The 21,749-nt window shown below is 44.1% G+C and overlaps 1 pseudogene across 1 annotated transcript; it reads right to left on the bottom strand.

The window, feature by feature from the left end:
- Positions 1-858: 858 nt before the first annotated feature.
- On the bottom strand, positions 859-11,792 carry LOC147375725 (heterogeneous nuclear ribonucleoprotein A1-like; annotated as a pseudogene). Its single transcript, XR_015160387.1, has 3 exons — positions 11,614-11,792; positions 1,790-2,195; positions 859-1,621 (listed from the first exon to the last, which is right to left on the bottom strand). The product of XR_015160387.1 is annotated as a heterogeneous nuclear ribonucleoprotein A1-like (transcript).
- Between the last annotated feature and the right edge of the window lie 9,957 nt (positions 11,793-21,749).

The following is a 21,749-nucleotide window of genomic DNA, read 5'->3' as shown; positions in this document are numbered from 1 at the left end:
TTTCACTTTCATGCATTGGAGGAGGAAATGGCAACCCACTCCAGTGTTCTTGCCTGGAGAATCCCAGGGATGGGACAGCCTGGTGGGCTGCCGTCTATGGGGTCACACAGAGTTGGACACGACTGAAGCAACTTTGCATCAGCAGCAGTAACCCCTATATAACAAAACAACATTCATTTCTGACTTTGAGTTCAGGGATCTTGTGTAAGTCACCCAGACCTGATTTGTTTTCTTTTTTTCAAGAAGGTATTAAATTTTCTATTGATTACACATCATAATGGATGATATACAAGCTTCATTCCTATAACTTTATCTGGTACCATAATTCAATTTAGATATATTGCATAGGATGTGACAACAATCATTAATAACCAAAAAAAAAAAAAACCAACCCATGACTTTGCATGGGTGACTGTCTTAATGGTGAACTTCAGGTTACAACACAGTAACTGTCAGTTCAACAACACCAAGGTTCTGAAGACAACAGCTTCTCCACCAAAGCAGGTTGTAAATAAATTTCAAATGGAACCTGGCATCACCCTGAAGGAATTCTTACTTCACACTGTTGGGGTAGTTTACCAAAATGGCTTCAGAGTAAACTACACAGCACATTAAAAAAAAAAAAAAAGACATTTATTCTGCATCATGATCAGACTATTACATTTAGAAATCAACAGCATGGGTGCAAAAAAAAAAAAAAAAAATCTACATTAAAACCTTTTGTTGGAATGGTTTATACTTTCCACAGAACAGAAACTAAAATACAATTAAGTTTATACAATTGTTATAAATTAACTGTTATACAATTAAGTCACAAGTACAGTCCTTGAGTTTTTTGCCCATACACATGAGTATTGTCTAAAACATGTCTTCTTTGTAGCAGCTAGGCCCTGCCACCACTGTGCTCGGCTGAGTTCACAAATCTGTTGTAACCTGTAGCTTCCCTGTCACTTCTCTGGCTCTCCTCTCCTGCTAAGCTTTGTTTCCTGGCAGTAATTAAAACCTCCTGCCACTGCCATAGCTCCTGCTGCTGCTGAAACCACCATAGCCACCTTCATTTCATGGTTTGGCAAAGTATTGGCCTCCACCACCATAGGGGCCAGAACTTCTGCCTCCAACGTTTCCTCCTTTCATGGGTCCAAAATTTGAAGATTAATTGTAATTGCCAAAATCATTGTAGCTTCCGCCACCTCCAAAATTGCTTCCATCATTACCAAATCCATTATAACAATACCCACTGCCAGCATATCCGCCACCACCACGGCTGCCACCAAAGCCACCTCGACCACTGAAGTTTCCTCCACGACCAAAGTTGTCACTCCCACCCAAACCACCTCCACGACCGCCACCAAAGTCTTCAGAACCACTTCGACCTCTCTGGCTGGATGAAGCACTAGCCATCTCTTGCTTAGACAGGGCTTTTCTCACTTCACAGTTGAGGCCATTCCCAGTGTGGTATTTCTGAATGACAATCTTGTCTACGGAGTCATGGTCATCAAAGAGTACAAAAGCAAAGCCTCTCTTTTTGCCACTGCCTTGGTCAGTCATGATTTCAATCACTTCAGTTTTCCCATACTGTTCAAAATAATCTCTCAGGTGATGTTCTTCAGTGTCTTCTTTTTTTTTTTTTTTTTTTTAGGCGACTCCTCTGAAGGGAGACGCGTGAGATAGGGTGACACGAACTGGCTGCGAGAGACCAGGTCGCGTCTGCGGGAGTCGGGCGACGGACGTCTTCCGAGATCCGCCTTCCCCGACGCTCGGCCGCAGCAAATCTTCAGTGTCTTCTTTAATGCCACCAACAAAAACCTTTTTCACAGGTAAGTGGGCACCAGGTCTTTGAGAATCTTCTCTTGAGACGGCCCACTTGGGTTCCACAACTCTTCCGTCCACCTGTGTGGCCTTCCTTTCACCTCCTCCACCGTGGCGTATGTGACAAACCCGAAGCCTCTGGAGCGCTTGGCGTTTGGATCCCTCCTTACCACACAGTCTGTGAGCGTTCCCCATTGCTCAGAACGGCTCCTCAGACCCTCATCAGTTGTTTCAAAGCTCAATCCTCCGATGAAGAGCTTCCGCAGCTGTTCAGGCTCTTTGGGAGATTCTGACTCAGACATGACGGCAATGGAGATGGGATGGGGGAACTTCAACGATGCTTTCTCGGCGGCGTACACAGGCAGAAAGCCTGATTTATTTTTAATCTGTAAAACAAAATTCCTCAGAGGCTCACTTAAATTTCTTAATATGAGGCAAACATTTTGCTAAGTGACAATGACATCATTTACTTTAAGTTTTCCAAAGGGCCCTTTTCTATTTCTCTAACTTAGAATTGTCACCTCCATGGTACAGAAGTGTTCTCTCCCACCTGTGTCATCCACCCAGAGTTTATATCATCACATGACGCTTGCACAGAACTCAGGAGGGAATAGCATAGTCCATCTGAAAGGAAGCCCTCACCTTCTCTATCCAAAGGTCTTTGTTTTTTATCCTCTGCCTGTACGGTTTGGAAAACTCTATTCTCTTGGACTTAGCACCACAAATAGTTATTTCTTTAACATTCTTTCTCAATGAAGTTCAATTTTCTATGAGAAAACTTGTTTTAAAGAAGAATCTGAATTATAACTGTACATCTGAAGGTACTTTTTCTTGTACACTCAGAACAGACATTTAAAAAATTACAGCATTTTCTTGAGAAAGTTCTTGAAATGATGCACAGTCTTATAAAGTAATTTTCATGTTTGTTGAAGCTGCTACACAGACTCCAGAGGAATCCCTCTTGGGGGCAGAGACTAAGAAGACAGAGTTGCTTCTCCATAATATCTTAGCATCAGCTCAGCAGTGCCAGTTCAACTCAGCTCAAGAATCACTGGTCCTCATTTTGCAAGATTCTGAACAAGTGAAACAGTCCCTACTCATAGTTTGAAATGAAAGAGGATCCAGGTTGTCAAGGTGACAGATAAAAAGAGACACAGGAAGAAGCACAAGGCCAAAGTTCAGTCTTCCCACCACCCTCCCACACTTGGCCACCATTTCCCCACCTCAATCCTCTCTGCATATTATAGATTAAAATACCACGCATTTTCATCAAGTCCTCTCTTGAAACAGTCACTCCATTTCCATCTTCCTCCAGCTCATCTGGCCAGTTCTTTCCTTCCCACTTTGTCTCTAACAATTGATGGGAATAAAATTCTGTCTCCTTACATGGGTGTTTTCTGCACAGTCCACTAGAGTGTAAGTGCCACAAGAACAGAGACCCTGTGCCTATTATTACTATTATATTCACAAAGCTGAGTTGAGTGTCTGGCACAAGGGAGGTGCTTCATGAAAACTTGTTAAAGTAAATGGAGTGTTCATTACAGCACCACGTCTTTGTCCCAGTGATTCTCTCTACTCTTTCTACCCAGTATGTCCTCACTCTTCCTCTCCAAAATTCTCAAACCCACACTCATCTCTGATGGACTGAATGTTTGTGTTTCCCCACCCCAAATCCATATGTTGAAATCCTGACCCCCAATGTAAAGTTATTAGGAAATGAAGGCTGTAGGTCATGAGGTAGAGCCCTGGTGAATGGGATTCAGTTCAGTTCAGTTCAGTCGCTCAGTCGTGTCTGACCCATTGTGACACTGTGAATCGTGGCATGCCAGGCCTCCCTGTCCATCACCAACTCCCGGAGTTCACTCAGACTCAGGTCCATTGAGTCAGTGATGCCATCCAGCCACCTCATCCTCTGTCGTCCCCTTCTCCTCCTGCCCCCAATCCCTCCCAGCATCAGAGTCTTTTCCAATGAGTCAACTCTTCGCATGAGGTGGCCAAAATACTGGAGTTTCAGCTTTAAATGGGATTAGTGCCCTTCTAAGAGAGCCCTGAAAGAGCTTTTACCATGTAAAGATACAACAAGAAGATGGCTGTCTGTGAGACAGAAAGCCAGCTCTCAACAGACACCAGATCTGGTGGTCTTGAACTTCTCAGCCTCCAGAACCGTGAGAAATAAACATATGTTGTTTGGCCATGCAGTCTCGATGCTTTGTTATGGAAGCTCAGAGTGACTATACTAATCTCATTCCTCTGACAGCTATATAATTTCAAGTTTGCTCTGTACAGCTTAATGTTTGAATATATCCCACTTTGATGATACTCATTCAATTTTCAGGAAAAGACATAGTTGACTGTTAAGTTCTTTGCTGCTCCTAACACATTGAGTTACTCAGTGAAGACTGAAAGTCCTCAAGGAGACACTTACTTATAATATCTGATACTTGCCAGAAGGAGCTCCACTTAATATTTTGAGATCAGGACTGCAGGGTTCAGCTTTCAAATAAGTCAGCTTAACTCCAGGAAAGTCTGAGCAACAGTAAGAAGTCAGAAAAGATAGAACAAGCTGCTCTGACCCAAGAAACACAAGATCTTCCTTAAGGTCATTTCCAAAGAAGGGAGATAAATTCCCTCAACAGGAACATTTGGGCCTGACTTTTCTAAAGATCCAGTTCTTCCCTCCACAAAACAAACCCCAGCTCTCATTTTTACATGAACTGAATAAGAGCTCTTCTACAGGGCTCTTGAACATTTGTGAGTGTCAGCCTCTGGGATCATTTGTCTTTCAGTCAAGTGAGGACTCTGGTCTCTTGTGGACCCTTTGCTCTAAGGTAAAGATTCCTAGGAGTACTTGTTTCTCCTTTGTGACAAGGAGGAGATAAACACCAGCTAAAATCCAACTTCTGTGGCAATAGCACATGACCCTGCAGAATGGACTTACAAAGGGATTTTTTTTTCTCCTAAAAGCTTCTATTTCATGACAGAAATGACCAGTTTCTCTACCATTAGGGCATCTGTGACCTACTAGATAAAGATCATATTTTATCGAATGGAAATTTATATCAGATATAGGACTTTTCCTACTGTAGTGAGAGAAATCTACTCAGACTAAGCCAAAAAGGGAATTCAATGGCAAACCTAACTGAGAAGTCCTAAGGTTATCTGGCCTTAGGTATGGTTTGGGTAGGAGCTGGCGAACTATAACTCATTGCCTGTTTTTGTAAATAAAGTTTTACTGGCACAGCCGTGATTGTTCTTTTACATATTGTTCATGGTTCTTTCAAGCTGCAACAGCAGTACTGAGTACTCACAAGAGAGACCTTACAGCCAGCAAAACCTAAAGTATTACATGGCTCTTTCTAGAAAAAGTTTGCTAGCCCCTGACCTAGGAGCCCAGGTGATGTCCTCAGGATTCTCTAAGCTCTTGCCTTTGATCCAACTCTGAGATGGCTTCGTATGTGTCTCCAGCATCCCCATGCTGATATCATTCCTTTCTGCTAACAGTTCTAGTTGAGAAGAGCACTTCTTTCCCAGTAACTCTTGCCAAAATCCTAGGGTTTACCCTAAACTGACAAGTTGGATAAGGTACCCATCCTTGGATTGATGCTTTACGGTTTGGAGGATGGACTTTTCACTGATAGGCGTAGGCCTGGGTCACACCATCCTGGTGCTGGAGTTGGATCAGTCATCCCAAGCATTCCTCCCAAAAGAGAAGAATGCTAGGAAGGTGAACATCTACAAATGTCCATTATGAGCCTTTTCCCTGGTTGGTCACATTCTGAGCTTGGACATTTCTCAGAGTATGTCAATGAGCTATCTGCATAATTTTAGAAACCCTTAAACAGAGTTACTATTAATAACAACCAGCTGTTATTGATGAGGTTTCAGTGCCAGATACTATACTAAGGATTAAATATTATCTTGTTTATCCTCTCAACAGCTATAAACATCAGGCATTTTTATTTCCAGTTTACCAATGAGGAAAATAAGGATGAGAGATTTAATAAGAAGTTGGCTTCAAAGTTTCACAGTCAGGATTGGAACCTAGAGCTGTGTAACTGTGAACTTGAATTATGCTGCCTGCTTCCCCACCCCTAAAGTCTTCCTTTTCTGGGAATTCCTTACTCACCCCTCTGTGCCCGAATAGTGCTTGAGCACTGAACTTGTGACCAACGGGCCCGAGCTCTAGTGAACTCAGCTCTGCCATTAACTCACCGGAAGACTTTTAGCAAGTTACTTAGCTTTCGGAATTTCTGTCAATACTTTCTCCCTGAGGAATTTCCTCATCTGTAAAAATGGACAGCTTAAACTATCAGTGACATTCAAACTATGTTCTACTAGCAGGGGGGCTTCTGTGGCAGTGCCCTAGAGTTTGCCATAGAGAGTGAGGGACACTTGACCAGCTGTCTCTCCACACTCCCCCAATCTCATAATCTCCATCGCTTTCCATTAGACTCCTTCTTAAGTCTAATATGTAAAGAATAAACATTCCTGTTGCAAAAAAAAAAAATTAATCATGGGACTAAAAGACCTTTCAGATCTGTCAATACTTTCTGCCTGTTCTTGTACCTCTCTCTACCTGCTTATGTCCTGGGAGGCTGACCTGTATGGATGGACTACATCAACAGGTTTTCTGTGCTCTGGCTTCCTGTTGGGTTCAGCCAATAGGAAAGTAGTGGAAAGGGGATGAAAGGGGAGAGAGGTCAGGGTACGGATTCCCCTGGCTCAGTGGCTAGGTTCAAAGATTACAGCTCTTGCTGGGTAACTCCCTCCATCAGCTCTGTTTGGGTTTGGGAAACTGTTTCATTCTCTTCCCCAATCCTATCTAGGAGTAGTAACGGTTCCTTGCTGTCACTAGCCCTGGGGTACCTTGCCATTCCTTGGAGTCTTGTTATAATGATAGTATGTCTGGTTATGTAGATGCTGTTGTAAGTAGTTGCTTCTTTAAGTATTCCTCGCTGGGGAAGGTGGTCAGGATGGCAAGTAGGAAGAACCAGAACTCATTTCCTCCCATGGACACACCAAGACTACAAATTCTTTGAGAACCATCTGAAGTACTAGCATAAAAGATTTTCCATGACTAAAGACATACAGAAAACAACAACAATAAAATAACGAAACAGGTAGGAGGGGCAGAGATGTGGCATAGTCAGGACTCACACCCCCGAGTCAGTGACCCTCATATGGGAGGAATATCACAATCACAGAGGTCCTCTCCAAGGAGCAAAGAAACTGAGCTCCACATCAGGGTCCCTGGCCCAGGGGCCCCCAAGGGAACAGATGAGAACGCCTGACTTCAACAACCAATGGGATTTATAGTCAGAAGATCTAGAAAGCTAAAAGAAACAGAGATTTCACTCTTGAAGGACTCATTCAAAAGCTCACATGCTGTAAGTCTCAGAGCAGAGGCAATAGTTTGAAAGGAGGCTTATTCAGACCTACTTGCTAATCTTGGGGAGCCTCCTAGAGAGACCGGGGGCAACTGGGACACGCCCTGGGGATGGACATGCTGGTGGCAGAACTTCTGGGGAGCTTATTTAATCACAGTAACACTGGTACTTGAAAGAGCCATTTTGGAATACTCTCTTTAATCTATTAGCATCAGGGACCCGGCCCCTCCCAACAGTGGCCTGGCACCCCCACACCTCTCAGGATACAGCAAAAGCAGTTCTAAGAGCAAAGCTTATAGCAATGCAAGCTTACCTCATAAGAAGAAATAAGAAAAATCTCATCAACCTAACTTTATACCTAAAGGAACCAGAGAAAGAACAAGCAAAACCCAAAGTTAGTAGAAGGAAATAAATCATAAAAATCAGAGCAGAAATAAATGAAACAGAGACTAAAAAAGAAAAAAATCAATAGAAAAAATAAAAAAAAGAAGCTAAGAATTGTGAAAACCAAGGAGAAATTGGTAGATAGAGTTTGGAGGAATGTTCCAGATGAAGAGAACAACATGACCATAGGCCTATCAGCCAGAAATTACAGGAAGTGCTTCAGACACCATATAAGAGTTCAATCTGACTCAGGCAGACGTGAGAGTTCTGTTTTTGCCACTCAGCCACAATTATTCATCCTTTTTCTACTGGAAATAATATGACATATTGTATTTTGAGAATAACCCCTCCCTGTAGTTATCTCATTGGTAGTAAGAGATTGACAACCTTCAACTTGTAATGCGGGTCCCAACTGGGTTCATTTAGCATAATCTAGCCCCAGAGTGACTGATTCAATGATGGGCATGTAACTCAATTTGGACCAGTGAGAATCAGAGGCAAGACCTGTGTTGAAAGTGACAGAGTTTTATCCAGAATTTAACTGTAAATTCTCTTTCCACTGGATTTGAAATTAAGAGGAGGTAGAGGCAGAAGCTGCTGCAACCAGCTCGTGACCATGAGGGCAGAGCTTGACTAAGAATGGAGCCAGCACAGCTGAAAGGCATCCTAAAAGGTAGAAAGATAAAACCTTGTTTCTGATCAATTTACTCCTGAAGCTTAAACAATCTGTGAGTAATCCATTAGCCAGTTAATTACGACATCAATGAATTCCCTTTATCTCTTAAGCCAGTTTAAACTAGAATTTCTATGTCTACTTAAAAACATAAGGGTTAAGACTAGGAAGATAGTTTGAATCCAGGACAAAGGATGTTGAATAGCAAGTTTTGAACTAGATTTCACAGGAAAAATTTTGGACAAGGATTGACGTAATTCTTCAATTTCCCTTTAGGCTGTACAAAGCAGTTTTACATAAACCATCTTATTGAATCTTTAGTTTTCCAATGTAATACATATTATCTTCCATGAGGAAATGGAGTATCAGAAAGTCTAAATGATTTGCTTTAAAATCATGCAGCTTGTGAAAGAGCAAAGTGTCAGTTTTGGATCTTTCAATTCTGAATCGTGCTAAGATCTTCTGCATCGGAGGTGGATTCTTTACTGTCTGAGACACCAGGGAAGCCCAAAGCCATTTCACCAACATGCAAAAGAAAAACCAAAAGCAAAACAAGCAAACAAAAAACCCCTGAATCTGAAGATCTGAGGATCCTTACCCCCGAGATAACTTTCTGATTTCATGACCTGTCAGTGTTGGAATTCACATTTGGACAGAATGAGGTGATGCTGGTATAGATCTCTTCTGATCCTTGGAATCATCTAGATGAGCTTCAAGTACATAAAGCTTGACTACTCCATATCACTACGGCCACTGAGCAATTCATTCAATATTTCCTCATTTGTAAAACAGTGATGACAATTGCTACCTCGTTGGGTCAATATGAAAATTGAACATGTAAAGCGTCTGTTACAAAATAGACATCTGTAGAAGTTAGGTCTCTTTATTATGGAAGGTAGTAGAAGCAGGTTTTTGAATCAGTCTTGGTTTTAAATTTTCACTCTTTTCCTAACTAGCTATATGCACCCACCTGTAGAGTTGACTCTTTTTTTTTTTAATCTGTTGTTTTGTTTTGTTTTTTACTTATTTATGTGGCTGCATTGGATCTCAGTTGCATCATGTGGGATCTTCTGTTGCGGCACATGGACTCCTGATCAGTAGTTGTGGCGCTCCAGCTTAGTTGCTCCTCGGCATGTGGGATCTTAGTTCCCCTACCAGGGATTGAACCCTGATCCCTTGGATTTCAAGGTGGATTCTTAACCATTGGACCACCAGGGAAGTCCCTAGAGTTGGTTCTTGAAGGACAGGTACTGTGTCTGTCCTTATCTCTGCTGAATCCACAGTGGCTCTAGGAGGCAGTCAGTAAATGTTTAAATTTAAATGACAAGTTTCCGAAGCTTTAAACAGTTGACATAAAATACATAGTACAAGTATAGTATAAGAAATCAGGATATAACATAAAACAGTCCAATGCCTGGCCCATAGTAAGTGTTCAGTAAATAATAATTGCAGTTAATTTCTATTGAATACTTACTATGTACCAGTCCCTGCTCTAAACACCACAGATATTCATACAATTCTCAAATCCCCATCCCTGTTTTACAGATAAAAATCAAAGCCTCATTTTTATTATTATCTAAATATTTGACGTCACTTTAGGCCCCATGACTTGTGAGTCCAACTCTTTCCTTTTAAGGGTTGGGACCCTCAAGGAGTCTGATTCAGGGTCTGTTAAATTATGGCTTCTCTTTTTCCTTTTTTGCATTGTTAGAATGAAATAAAGCCTTCTTTCTTTAAGAACACAATGAAGACTTTCTTTAGATTTTCCTCCTCTTTCTCCCATTATTTCCAGAGTGAGGTTGGACCGCCTGAGGTTTTGTCTGGCAGGAGCCCTTTAATTCAGAGACAGCCAACAACTCAATGAGCCAGCAGGCCTTTGCCCTCAGCTGGCTGACACTGAAGCAGCAGTTGGACCTCCCAGTTGGGGTTGTCTTGCATTCTTTCCCCGAAATTGCCTGCTGCCATCTGCTGGCCAAATCTAGTCATCACACTCATGTTTTCAAGGTTTCCTAATGAGGCTGCGGAGAAGGCAATGGCACCCCACTCCAGTACCCTTGCCTGGAAAATCCCATGGACGCAGGAGCCTGGTAGGCTGCAGTCCATGGGGTCGCTAAGAGTCGGACACGACTGAGCGACTTAACTTTCACTCTTCACTTTCATGCATTGGAGAAGGAAATGGCAGCCCACTCCAGTGTTCTTGCCTGGAGAATCCCAGGGACAGGGGAGCCTGGTGGGCTGCCCTCTATGGGGTCGCACAGAGTCGGACACGACTGAAGCGACTCAGCAGCAGCAGCAATGAGGCTGCAGTCCATGGGGTCACGAAGAGTCTGACACGACTGAGAGACTTCACTTTCACTTTTCACTTTCATGCATTGGAGAAGGAAATGGCAGCCCACTCCAGCGTTCTTGCCTGGAGAATCCCAGGGACGGGGGAGCCTGGTGGGCTGCCGTCTCTGGGGTCGCACAGAGCCGGACACGACTGAAGCGACTTAGCAGCAGCAGCAGCAGCAAATGAGGCTCCATCTGTCTCTCACAACTGCTTCCCAAAACACCTTCAGGGGCTACCCCAGAGGTGAATTTAGCAGACAGACCAACGTGACAAGTCTGGACAACGTGACAAGTCTGGACAGACCAACGTGACAAGTTGGACCTTGGTTTAAGCTAAAGTGCTCAGGCGAAGACTGTTGGTGGCTGATTTCCATTCAGGAACGTAGAAGTGAGTTTCCATTTCACTGCACTGGTGAAACCCTTACACTAACCCTCCTTCTATCCTACAAGTATGCCATCTTGTCCAGAGCCACATGTTTTATACCCATCTCCATCTCCCACCCACCTGAGATTCTTCCATCCATGAGACTTGAATTACCATAATTCAAGTGTGGTAAAACAGCCACACTCAGCAAAGTTACAAGGGCAGCACAGAGTCTTCTATATCCTTCTCCCGGGTCTCCCAGAGACCCCGTTCAAATTTTCCCAATTGTCTCAGTTGTTCCTCTGCAACCATTTGGATTAAATGGATTTAATCCAAAGGCGGGTGCTGTTTCTCCTGTCATGGTCTCTTAGTATCTTTCAATCTGGAACATTCCTCACTTTTTGACTTTTATAACTTTGGCATCTGTTGGGGTGCAACCATTTGGATTAAATGGATTTAATCCAAAGGCAGGTGCTGTTCCTCCTGTCATGGTCTCTTAGTATCTTTCAATCTGGAACATTCCTCACTTTTTGACTTTTATAACCTTGGCATCTGTTGGGGTGCAGTCCCTGGCCTACAAACCTTATAATTGCCCAGACTCAAGACCAAAGAAAGAGCCCAGAGACAGTAACAGAGACATCAGTGGCTTTTTGGATAAGGGATCTTACATGTCCAAAGCGAAGGGGCCTGGAGCAACATCCCACCATGGTCAGCAGACAGCAGGCAGGGCATGGCAGCAATCTCTGCTTCTTGGGGGAGAAGGGGACTACGATTTATAGGTGAACTGATGTCAGATTGGTTCATCTGTTATGAGGGGAAACCAGCAGCTAGCGCAGGGGGCAAGCATATAACCAGTTACTGATTAAGCCCTGTAATTAAGAGGCTAGAATAGCCATGTGAGTGAAGCAGGAACTGGCAGAGCAGGAAATGAGCAGAGAGCAAGAGAACAGTCATCTTGAGTGACCTGACCATGCATTCCACCCCTACATACCCTTGCCGTCTTGGTCTGCCCCTTTTCCATGCTATCCCTGGGGTCAAGTATGTAGAGGTGCACTGCAACCCAGACACCACAAATGCAATACAGAGATCGACAGCTAGAGAGTAAAAAAATGGGCAAACTTTGGAGCCAGGTGCTTATTGGATCAATTTTTTTCATGAAAGTCCAGAGGAGGATAACAAGGGCGCCTTACTGAGTGCGCAAACTGTTATTCCTGAATCCTCAAATCCTAGTCATCCCTCTGATCAGGCTACGGATGAAATGGAGACATTTAACAGGCACAGTACAGGGAAGATGATGACCATTAGGCAGACTTCAAGCAGTAACAGCATTCTAGGTCATACCACCCCTGCCCGTGGGCTTTGTCCTGGCCAGCAGCACTATCCCGCCTGTCCACCCTCAGTGCCCACAGCCGGGGCCGAATCCAGGAGAGGTGGCAAAACCACAGACCGCAGGGTTAGTACAGCGGCGCCTGTCTCCAGTAGGGCCCGGATTAGTTACCTTTGGAGTCTCAGATGGGCCAGGTAGAAGACAGGTGAAACGTGTTAAGTCTCTTTCTAATCCTATTCCCCATGAAGAAGCAAACGCAAACCAACAGGGGCTTACCTGCCAGCCCCAGGGCCTTTCTATGGTGTGTTCCCCTCAGTGTAGACCCTGTGGCCAGGGTAAAAGTGACTTGTTGCCCTGACCCATAGTTGGCAGTAGTCCTTCAGCGGGCATCAGTTGAAGTTGGATGGTGTGGGCTGGTTGCCTCTGGGTTAACGTGGTGCAGGCACTGGGACAACTGCTCCTGGGTGTGTCCATGTGTTGGAGGTCTCAACTGTTGTTGAAGTAGCCCCTTCATCCTTCCCATTAGTCTGGGAGCAGCAGGGTGGTGAGGCAGGTGGAAACACCAGTATATGACTTTTTATCAGCCCATTCCTGATGGGAATGGCCTTCATGGCTGGCAAAGTGGGATCCTGGGTCACTACGAATACCGGTGGGTGCCCTGTGTGTCATGCACAGCTGTTCTAGACCCTGAACATTGGTTCTCCTGGTGGTTTGATGACGCGGGTACGCCTGTTGTGACATCTTCCGCCTGTTGTAAGGCACAGTAGGGTGCATATCGCAGCTGTTCCATCACACTGTATCCTTCCAGAGCTGAGGACAGAAGTCCAAGGGCACTCTATTATTTCGCTGTTACCATAGTTACCACAGGCCCCAAACAAACCCTTCCAGGTAACTGTGTATGCTTAGTCGCTCAGTCGTGTCTGACTCTTTGTGACTCCATGGACTGTAGCCCAACAAGCTCCTCTGCTCATGTGATTCTTCAGGCAAGAATACTAAAGTGGGTTGTCATTTTCTTTTCCAAGGGATCTTCCCGAGCCAGGGATCAAACCACAGTTTCCTACATTTCAGGCAGATTCTTTACAGTCTGAGCCACCAAGTAACTGGCCATGTCCAATTTGCAAGCCTGTCCCTGAGTTAACATCCCTAAAGCCTGAGTCTGTAACTGTTTAGGAGTGGTGGGTCTTGGGTATCCTTGTATTTTGTAGATAATCCAAGTCCTTTCATTTTGTCTGTACTCACCAGCCACCCCCATGCCGTCAGATGAGCCATGAGCATGGTTTAAATTGAAAGAGATGAAGGTTTATAGAGTATCATTAATATAACGGAAGAGGAAAACATCTCTCATGGTGTTCAACTGCCACAGGCCCCACAGGCTAGTGGACAATCGCCTCGGGGTTACCTGCACAACTTTCTGTTTCTTGTCCTTATTTCCTGACTTCTCAGCCCCCACGGGAGTTTCCTTGGCCTCTTGACTGGCTCACCAATTGCCAAGTTGCACCCACAGGCCTGCAAGCCTTGTAGCTGCCCAGCTTCAAGACCAAAGATAGAGCCCAGAGACAGTGACAGAGACATCTGTGGTTTAATCGATGGGGGACCTAACATGCCTGAAGCAAGGTCCTGGGGTGAAACCCCATCGTGTATGGCAGAAAACAGTCAGGATGTAACAGCAATCTGTGCTACCTGGGAGAAAACTGCTACTGCTAAAGTCACCTCAGTCGTGTCCGACTCTGTGCGACCCCAGAGACGGCAGCCCACCAGGCTCCCCTGTCCCTGGGATTCTCCAGGCAAGAATAATGGAGTGGGTTGCCATTTCCTTCTCCAATGCATGAAAGTGAAAAGTGAAAGTAAAGTCGCTCAGTTGTGTCCGACCCTCAGCGACCACATGGACCACAGCCTTCCAGGCTCCTCCGTCCATGGGACTCTCCAGGCAGGAGTACTGGAGTGGGGTGCCATTGCCTTCTCCCCCTGGGAGAAAAGGGGGCTACTATTTATAGGGGGAACTGACATCAAGTCGACCCATCAGTTTCCAGGGAAGCCAGCAGCTGGGGCACCTGCTTCATAGCCCCTCAAGTTAACAACCATCACAAGGGGCAGAGGTTTCCCTTTAGTAAACAAGCAGGTGGAGCTGTTCTGGCTTCAGGGGCAAGGGGCAAGCATGTTCGTGTGAGTAGAGTGTAGGTGAAACAGGGACTAGTCGAGCAGGGAAAGTACAGAGAGCAAGAGAACAGCCATCTGGAGTGGCTTGACCATACAGCATTTTAAAAAAGTGAAATCTACATTCATTTTGTAGAACGTCCCTCAGTTTGGGTTGTCTGATGCTGTCTCATGATAAAACCCAGCTTATGCATTTTGAGCCAAAATAGAGCACATGCTGTTTTTTCACTGTCTCATATCTGACGAAACACAGATGGTACACTATTTGTTTATGACAGTGTTAATGTTAATCACGTTCATTCAGATAGTATCTGTCTGATTCCTCTGTTATGAAGTTTCTTTATTTCCCTTTGTGACTATGTCAGTTTTCTATTGCTTCTGTAACAAATTACCACAAACTTCATGAGTTAGAACAATATACATGTATTATGTTATAGTTCTGGACTTCAGAAGGCTGACCAGTATCACTGACTTAAAATCAGTGTCACAGGGCTGTGTTAATTCTGGAGGCTTTAAGGGAGGGTCTGTTTCCTTGCTTTTTCCAAATTATACAGGCCACCTGCATGCCTTGGCTTGTGGTCCTTCTTCCCATCATCAAAGCCAGCAGCATAGCATCTTCAAGCCTTTCTCCAACTCGGACCTCTGCTCTGTCATCACATCTCCCTCTCTGACTCCCCTGCCTCTCTCTTTCATTTATAAAGACCCTTGTGATTCCACTGGGCCCACCTGGATGAACTCCCCAGATTAAGATCATCACCTTCATCACACCTGCAAAGTCCCTTTCACCAGGTAAGGAAACGAATCCACAGCTTCCAGGATAGTATCTGAGCATCTTTCAGGGAGTATTATGCTGCCTTCCATGGTTACTAATCTTATTCTTGGAAAGATACTTTGAGACCATGAAAACTTCTGTTACTTAACCTACTTCTACCAACTAGTTTTAGCATCCTTTGATGTTTCTTGCCTGATTAATGATTGCCAGATGATGGTTTTCTACTACTATCATTCATTTTACATTTATTAATTGGCTTTCTACTATGAGGGGAGCTTTCTCTTCTCTCCATTTATCTATCCTTTTCATTCATTCATTTATATCAATGTGGACTCATAGGTTCCTTATTTTGTTCAATAGATTATGATCCATTATTACTGGCATTTATTTTGGTGTTGAATTATCTCAGATTTGGCCAGTGGAAGCTCCTTCAAGCCCCCTTTTATGCCCTTTTAACATTTTTTGTCATTCTTTGAGCACTTTCTTCCTTTGTGTCCAAAGATAGTTTAGGCTCATCTTTTCATTTCTCTGCTCAATCCTGGAATCAGCCATTCTCCAAGGAGCCCTGGTTCCTTTTAGTGGAGAGAAGTGTTTGGAAACCAAGATCTGGGCACTACATATGCTCATTGCTACTAGGGTATCACTGCTCCCAATTCCTCTCAATTGACAGAATTAGGAAACATGTGTACATACACACAAAGTCACACACAGTCGCACACACACACCCCTCTCTATTCCTTTGTCTGTGTATGTTGAAAACCAAGAGTTTGTAGTGATACCTACAACTCTAATTTACCACCACAGGTTCATTTTAGGTTTTCTTCTTTCCATATTGCTGCCATCTTTGTGAGAAAACTGATTCAGAAGCACCCTCTGAGTAACCCTCACTTAGGCTTCCCGGGTGGCTCAATGTAAAGAACCCACCTGCCAATGCAGGAGACATGGATTCGATCCTTGGGTCAGGTAGATCCCTGGAGAGGGAGATGGCAGCTTGCTCCAGTATTCTTGCCTGGGAAATCCTATGGACAGAGGTGCCTGGCAGACTACAGTCTCTGGGGTCATAAAGAGTTGCACATTCTTGAGCATGAGCATGCACCCTCACTTACCCTCAAACCATTTACTTATCTGCTTGATCTTCCTGTGTGTAAATGATTTTTTAACCCAGCTGTGTGCTATCCCTGTCTAGTGCAGCCTACAATCCCCGGCTCAGGCTGCTTTCTCCACTCTGACTGACTACCTTGTTTGAGCCTATCTAATGGGATGACAGAGGATGAGATGGCTGGATGGCATCACCGACTCGATGGACATGAGTTTGAGTGATCTCCGGGAGTTGGTGATGGACAGGGAGGCCTGGCATGCTGCGATTCATGGGGTCGCAGAGTCGGACATGACAGAGCGACTGAACTGAACTGAACTGAATGGCTTTTTAAGGAAGAAAGAAAGGTAGACAGGCAATATATATATATATATATATATATATATATATATATATAAAATATATATTTTAAAGGGAAAAGAAGGAAATGAAAGAAGAGAAAATCATGTACATTTTTAATAGAACTATTTATCACTGTTGTAATTATTTGTTTAATGGTAATTTTCTCTAAAATTTAAACTCCATGTAGACAATGGAACAACAGACTGGTTCTAAATAGGAAAAGGAGTACGTCAAGGCTGTCTATTGTCACCCTGCTTATTTAATTTATATGCAGAGTACATCATGAGAAACGCTGGGCTGGCGGAAGCACAAGCTGGAATAAAGATTGCCAGGAGAAATATCAATAACCTCAGATATTCAAATGAAACTACCCTTAAGGCAGAAAGTGAAGAACAACTAAAGAGTCTCTTGATGAAAGTGAAAGAGGAGAGTGAAAAAGTTGTCTTAAAGCTCAACATTCAGAAAACTAAGATCAGGGCATCCGGTCCCATCACTTCATGGCAAATAGATGGGGAAACAGTGGAAACAGTGGCTGACTTTATTTTTGGGGGCTCCCAAATCACTACAGATGGTGACTGCAGCCATGAAATTAAAAGACGCTTACTCCTTGGAAGGAAAGTTATGACCAACCTAGATAGCATATTCAAAAGCAGAGACATTACTTTGTCAACAAAGGTCCGTCTTGTCAAGGCTATGGTTTTTCCTGTGGTCATGTATGGATGTAAGAGTTGGACTGTAAAGAAAGCTGAGTGCTGAAGAATTGATGCTTTTGAACTATGGTGCTGGAGAAGACTCTTGAGAGTCCCTTGGACTGCAAGGAGATCCAACCAGTCCATCCTAAAGGAGATCAGTCCTGGGTGTTCCTTGGTAGGACTGATGTTGAAGCTGAAACTCCAATACTTTGGCCCCCTGATGGGAAGGGCTAACTCATTTGAAAAGACCCTGATGCTGGGAAAGATTGAGGGTAGGAGAAGAAGGGGACGACAGAGGATGAGTTGGCTGGATGGTATCACCGACTCAATGGACATAGGTTTGGGTAAACTCCAGGAGTTGGTGATGGACAAGGAGGCCTTGCATGCTGTGGTTCATGGGATTGCAAAGAGTCAGACACGACTGAGCAAATGAACTGAACTGAACTGAACTGAGACAATGACCATGCCTGCCTTGCTCACTATGGATTGAATCCCCAGGGCCTAACACAATGCCCAGCAAGCACATAAATAAATACTTAATATGCTTTTGAATAAATGATTGTCATATAAAGCAACAATAACAAAATTATAACTATTAAACAATTTATAATACAACCAAGTGTCCACAACCTAAACAATTACCACTGTCTACATTGCTCAAATCATCTTATCATCTTTGACTTTTCTTAACCGTAAACTAAAATTTGACACCTTAAATAAATGTGCTTCCCCCCCAACACACAATCTTTTTCCCTCCAAGGATGAGTTCCCTGGGGGAAAGAGGTATCTTCTCTTTTACTAAACTTTTGTGAAATATTTCTTTAGTTTTGGAGTCTATTTAGTTATTTCAAACAGATTTTCAAAAATAAGAATTTCAGTACAAAGTCGTATCTCAAGACAACTTCACATGTCACGGTCCCGAAGTATTTGGTAGAATGGATGTTGGCACAGGCAAAACAATGGAATGTTCCAGAGTCTTGTTGTGAGAAATAACTGCTGTCATACCTAGCCTTGCACCAACATAATAGGCAAATTCCTTCATGCCAGGCCTGTCCCTTCATTCTCCTGCAAGCAGCTTTTAAATGGCTGTAATTCTTTGTTCCCAGCTTCTACCAGCAAATGTCAAAGACAGTCTTAACTACATAGTGTTTGCTTCTCCCCTCTGATTTCCTCTCAGAGATGAAGTCCTAATGCATTTGTGCTTTCCTCAAGTTAAAGGCATCCTTTTCAGTGACTGATGAAATAAACATCTGGACCCTCTCAGAGGCACCTAGAAAGTGAGGGTTTGTGCTGAAGCACAGCTGCTGTCAGTGCTCAGAGTGGTTGCTCAGCACAAAGGGCTACAACTTTGGGCAGAAAGAGCCATACTTTTCCATCTCTCATAAAACCTGCCTTTCAGGGGTCACTCCAGTTCAGTGGAAAACAGCCTAAGTGGTGCTGCCTCCCAGAAATGATAACATCAGCCAGGAGAGCAGGAAGGAAGCTGAGCTCAAGAATTCAGGTTGCTTTTTGTGCCAGGACCTCTCAGTTGACCACTGGTCTCTGTGATGAGCCCACCCACCAAGCCCCCAACATCCCAGCTTCAGCCATGGCTGTATGGCTGTGAAGACCCAGAGAAAGTAAAAGATTTGAATTCCAAGGGCTGCTTCTGACTCCAGGCCCTGGGGAGAGCAATGGACCCCCATTATTAATTGTCTCATCTGCAACCAGACCTTCTAACCCAGTGGTTCTCAACCCTGGCTGCTCAGAATCATTTTATCAAAATCCTAGTGTCCAAGAACCACCTGCAAAGATCCCAAGTTAGCTGGTTCAGGAGGGGCCACCCACAAGTTCATTCAAAACTGGCCCAATGATTCCTCTGTGCAGCCAGGGTTGAGAACCACTGTCCCAGGCTTGGTCCTCCTGTAGGCTGGTGAGGGTGAAGCCAAGAACACCAGGGCGCCTAAGCTCAGTGACTCCACCTTGGTGCACGTTAGAATCGCCTAGGGAATTGCCTAAAATTCCACTGCCCCAGATGAATTTTATCATTTCTCTGGGAGTGGTTCCATGATCTGCACTTTTTAAAACCCCTCAGGAGATTAAAATGGGCAGCCAAATCTGAGAGCCATGGAGCTCCTCTGAGTCTTCCAGTATGCTCTGAGATGATGCTTCTCAAACTACTGCTGAAAGACTAGCTTTGAGTTCTGTATTTGTTTTTTAGCTTTTCATCCTTTGCTGACCGATACTTTTGTAAAATTCAAGAAAAATAAATCGCTAGCAAAATGGAGATTTTAAAAGCAGACATAGAAGATAAACCCCAGATGTTTTAATTATTAGATTGAAAGACACAGTATTGCTTTTGAAAGTTTCTAAACTATCTCCATTTCTGTACTTAGGGATTGTTTACAGTTTGTGAACCTGAGCTGGTCTGTGGGCCACACTTTGAGAAACAGTGCTCTGAGGAACACCATTACAGGAACTGTAGATAAATGCTGTATGGTGGGAGGAGGGATTGGATAGATTTGATAAATATAATAGATTATATCTAGTCATCCAGTCCCACCAGGTTTTCCCTAAATGGACTGGGGTCTCTCCACTCCTGCCCACTGGCTCTACCTGAATACCTGCTCTTTACCCTTGAAACGAGAACGATAGTGCTGAAATCCAAATCCGATCATGTCATTTCACTGCCTATGAACTTCTTTGGCTACCACTGTTGGCTGTCTTAAACCATCACTCCGCATCTGTCCACACTGAGTTAGTAACAACTCCCTGTGTACACAGAAGCTTCTTCTAGCTGTCCCCACCTCTCCATCTCTCTCTGTCCTGTCTGGCTAACTCAGCCTTCAGAGTCAGCCTAGATGTCCCCTCTCCGGGAACCTTTCTCCACCCATTCAATTTAGGGTGGGGATCCCTCTTCTGTGATCCCTCAGGACCAGTCATCGTACATTCTGTGTTGTGATTGGCTGTTGACCCACTAGATGTGAATTCCTTCAAGACAGGATTTATGCCTTACTCACTGTTCTATCCTTAGCACCTGGTATCCTGCCTAGAATAGATAAGCTAATCAATAAACACTTATTGAAAAAGATGAATTAATCAATAAACAAAATGAATCCAGGCCTGAACCATAAGGGGCCCTAGAACTAGAAGATTGCATTTCAGCATCTCAGAAACTCCCCAGATCCAGCAAGCACCTCCATTTCAAACTTCATCATTTATCCAATTACCCAAGGGATTTCCTTTTTCCTGTTCTTAGGATTCTGACTTTCTACTCAACTCTTCGGGCTGATACCTCTGTTGAACCATTGGCCTGATTTGTAGTTTAGGTTTTACTTTTTTGAAGCTGCCTCTCAGATCATTCTCAGAGTCGTAGTTCCTACCCCAAGGATCTGGGGTCCTCGTTTCCTGACTCTAGATCAGCAGTCTGGGCTCCTACTTTTCCTGGTGGAGTCAGGGCATCATCACTAGGCCACTGCACCTACTTAGAACAATCACCCAGGCCAGGTTGATCTGGCCCGTGCAGAGGGGGGCTTTCTGAGACTTATGGAATTATAAACCTGCTGGGCTGGTTATTCTCTGCTTGTCCCTCTGCACTCATTCTCCATCCTCCTCTGTCTGCTCTGCCCATCACATTGGCTCCAGTGCCCTGTGGGTTCCTGATGGAGTTAGCTAACATGGGGCACCAGAGGGCATTGGAGGTAGGGAGGAAGAAGTCTGGAGTGCATTCCTTGGCTCCATCCTGTTGGGTGGGGTTTGGTAGTGCCTGGATTCCTCCACCACCACAGCTCCTGTGAGATGGTTTCTCTTCCAGGGTGCCAGCTCTCACAGCTTCAGGTTGTGGGTGGAGCTTCCTGCCTCTGCGAGTCCCTGATACTTCGTGGGCTCCTGTTGGTTCACTTCACTCTGCTCCATACTTCTGTTAGTACTCTCTCCATGAAACCTTCTTTAATTCAGCCTTTGAGTGCACCATCTGTGTCTTGCCAGGACTCTGTCCGATGAGATTCCCTTCTTGTACAGCAACTAGAACCATCTCCTGAGCTAGTCCAGTGCTTTTTCCACCCACTGTCATCACTTCCCTTACTCTGGAATCTAGAACCTAAATGGTACATGTAATAATAATACAAAACAATAGCAACAACAATAATAATAGTTATCATTTGAGTTTTTCTTATATGCCAAGCATTGTGCTAACTGAATGAATTCCTTGTATTCTTACCCCAAGCCTGTGAGGCAGGTATTACTTACTATCTTCATTTTAAAATTAAAAACCCTGAATCTTACAGAGAGTGAGTAATCTGGCAGAATTCACACAGAAAGTAAATAGCAGAGCAGGGGCTTCTGTCTGGCTCTTTGACTCCTAAACTGGTGCTTTGATAACTATGAGGACGTTTGCTCTTGTGATGACCCCATCGCACTGTTGACTCTTTGAGCTCCCTGTC

This window comes from Bos grunniens, chromosome 3 (assembly GCF_055505025.1).
Source record: "Bos grunniens cultivar Pamir isolate PY7600 chromosome 3, Bosgru_T2T1.0, whole genome shotgun sequence".
NCBI classification, from domain to species: domain Eukaryota; kingdom Metazoa; phylum Chordata; class Mammalia; order Artiodactyla; family Bovidae; genus Bos; species Bos grunniens.
This window is presented reverse-complemented; position numbering and strand designations above follow the sequence as displayed.